Source organism: Daktulosphaira vitifoliae, unplaced genomic scaffold (genome assembly GCF_025091365.1).
Source record: "Daktulosphaira vitifoliae isolate Bord-2020 unplaced genomic scaffold, ASM2509136v1 Scaffold_1, whole genome shotgun sequence".
NCBI classification, from domain to species: domain Eukaryota; kingdom Metazoa; phylum Arthropoda; class Insecta; order Hemiptera; family Phylloxeridae; genus Daktulosphaira; species Daktulosphaira vitifoliae.
The window spans coordinates 87,728,589-87,731,984 of record NW_026099572.1 but is presented as its reverse complement, the minus strand read 5'-3'; the positions used below and the strand labels follow the sequence as shown (position 1 = coordinate 87,731,984).

Genomic DNA, 3,396 nt, shown 5'->3' with positions numbered 1-3,396 from the left:
ATATGCCTACCTACGAGCCGAGTGACTTCATCTGTTACGGTCGGCAACATTACATCTCGATGAATTATGTCATTTCTGTCGAATCTGTAAGCATCGTAGGTACGATGCTTCTGACATTGACTCAAGTTAATTTTATGCATTTTTTTGTAGCACATTTAAAAGTATACAAGTATAGTAGGAAAATTCATTTTTATTTTGTTAATCATAAAATACAGAACAGCATATGCTACAATTTTCTATCCAAAACCAAGTGAGAAAACAACTTACAATTAGGTATATTTTTTTCTAAAATCTGACCTTTCACTCGCTCAAAGAAAGGGGATTCAAAATAGCAACTTTTGGTTGAAAAGTTAACCTTTTCAAAATGTTCCGCAAATACTCAAAGCTTCAAATATATGTTAAATTTAAAATTATGATACATAGTATATGTTAAAAAAAATATTTGCCCTATAACACCTTATATTGTATTTGAAAATAGCATCCGAAGTTAAACATAAACATTTTTTGTGTTATAATTTTCTATTTCAATTTTGTTTTTTTTTAATCATGTATGTTTATATTTTAATTTAAACAATAAAGTCATACACGAGGGAGAGAATTAATAGGAAAAAATACCCCCATTAAATCCTTTCCTTTTATATGAATAAAAAAAAATTAAGTTTTAGTTTTAAGGGAGAATTAATTATTAATGTCAATTAATTAGGTTTATTGGTATTGATTGTCTTTACCAAAAAAATGTTCTAAATAGTTTATGACAAATTATAATTTCAATTTTAAATATAAAATAATAAATAATTAAAGAAGGTTGGAATAATAAAACTTAGAAAGTTTCTATTCCTTCAAAAAGTTAAACACAATTAAAAATTTCACATTTTTGTATTTTTGCAATGGTTTACAACATAATAAATTTAAAAAAAGGCGATTTTTCAAAGCTAATTTTTTGTTGGTTTTGGTAAAATACCAAAGTTTAAATTTTTAACAAAGACAGTCAACATGTGTAACAATATTGTGTGAAATTTTTATTATTTTTTTGTCCCACAGAAAAAATCTAAGTTAAATTTACCTAAAAATCGTTTTTTAGGAATTTTAACTTTTTTATACTTGTGTTACTAAAAAAAGGCCAAAGTAAAAAACTTCAAAACACAATTAAATTATAATGCTGAATAATGTTAATATGATGTAAAAAAAATTTGATTAAAAAAATTGTATTTCATCGTTAATTTTAATTTTGAAAATGTCATTTTTTTACAAAAACAAAAAAAACCTTTTTCAAAATTACTGAAAAATTACATTAAAAATAAAAAATCCTATTGTTAATTACTAGACATGTTAGAAGACCTCATAATGAAAAAGTGATGAAATGTTCAAGTCTTTAGTATAAATACATAGGTTTCAGGGATATTTTTACAAAATACCGGTATTTTGCAATTTAAAAATTTTTACAGGTCATAAATCTTCTTTCACCTAAAAATTTGTTTTTTGGAATTTTTTTTTTATTTAAATACTAGGCAACTCATTTATGAAATTTCAAAAAAAATTTAAATGTTCCCGCGACTACTCTGGATGATTTGATATGGATTGACCCTTTAATAGAGTAACATGCTCAAGGATGAGCAATTAATCGAAATAATTAACTCAAGTTAAGTTATGTTAAGTATGAACAATGTTGATAAATTTACAGTTAAAAGTTACCATATAAAAATTTAACTAGCTAAGTTGAAAGATATGTTGAAATTTTTTTTTAAATTAACTAGTGTAAAATAAGTTTATTTAATTTAAAATTAATTTTTGGGCTAAAATGTTTAAAATCATTTTTTATTGGTCAGTGTTGCAAGGAAAAACTAAGAATCTATTTTCAATTGAATAGGAAGAAAATATTAATGATACAATTTTTTTTATTTATTTGTACATTTTGGTGTTGATGTTTTATCTTTAAAACCATGTATTAAAAAAAAAACAATAGTTAAAAATTACATAAATTTTTGGAAAAATTCAGAAAATTATATTTATTGTTACATGAATGTAATATTTGCGATAGGGAAAAATTCAAGGTTTTTTTTAAATTAAACCACATACGCAGCATATAAAGACATACATTTTTTATGAAATTTTGAATTGAGCTTAACTGTATTTTAACTAATTAACTAGAAAAAGCTAAGTTATTTCAATGGAAAACTAAACTAGCTAAGTTAAAAAGTTTATTAGAAAAATAATTAACTATTGAACATGCCAATAAAGGAATACAATTAAATATAAAGTTAAAAGTATAACTATATTTATAATTTCTAAGATAAATTCAATCATTAACAATTAATTTGAAGTAAGGGTCAACTTAAGTTTTAGATATAAAATGCCTTAATGTTTCATTTGTCGAATTATTTGTAGTGACACGAGAGACGGCAAAAGGAACAGTAATTCGTGTAGATCTCAGAGATGCCTTAAAAAAAATTAGTAAAACAAGTGAAAAAGATACAATTCCATTCAATAAATTTATCTCTCTCTACGCATCTTCTTTCAACCAGAGAAAAAACCTGAAGTATACTAACATAACCATAAATTGCATAGAAAATGTTGGCAAACTTACGCTGGATAGGTTCTTGCAGTCTAAAATCATTAGCGGTATAGAGATGACATAGTCCCTCGTTGTTTCGTAAAACGAGGAGCCCCGCGACCCCCTCCATTTTTGACAGCCGTCACCCTACTACGTATATATGGTAGTTTGACCAACACTGCGTAACCTAATAATAAAATAAAGTATTTAAAATGCCTTACATTAAATGTGTGAGCTAGGATCAAGGTCATAGGCTAACTTAAATCAAGGATTTATAAGATAATTAACCATACGCCGAATAATGTCCACACCAAGACAATAGGAAAATACTATCGGGGTCCTAAAAAAAGTAAAAACCTGACATTTAGAAAGGTTAAAATATAAACGTAATGCACTAAATCGTTCAGTGATCGGTCAAACTTGCAATTTTCGACATTCATCAACAGAGTGCACTTACAAATAAAATTTGATGTCATCATCAAAACAATGAATAGTGCCACACTATTTATAAGTAAAAAAAAATAAGTAAGAAAGATTGATAACCCCTGAAGGTATTCCACATTGAGATGGAAATAGCTTTGACTTTATACTAAACCTATTAACTTATTGATATCTGTAATTAAGATATGACCTAAACCCTTAAGAGTTTAACCAATTCCAAATTCACTAAGAACATGAGTGAGAACGATTTACTGAATCAAAAGGATTTTTGAAATCAGTATATACAGAGTGTTTCACCGTTATTCACTAATTTGATTATAAAAACTAATGTTATAACTAGTAAATCATGATGATAAATCAAAAGTATTACTAGTGATAGTAGAACGACCGTGGCAAAAGCCGTG

The 3,396-nt window shown here is 26.0% G+C and overlaps 1 protein-coding gene across 7 annotated transcripts in view; it reads left to right on the top strand.

The window, feature by feature from the left end:
* The window catches only part of LOC126896314 (COBW domain-containing protein 1-like), a 29,238-nt gene that overhangs the window by 12,697 nt on the left and 13,145 nt on the right, over positions 1-3,396 (top strand). The window lies entirely within an intron of this gene.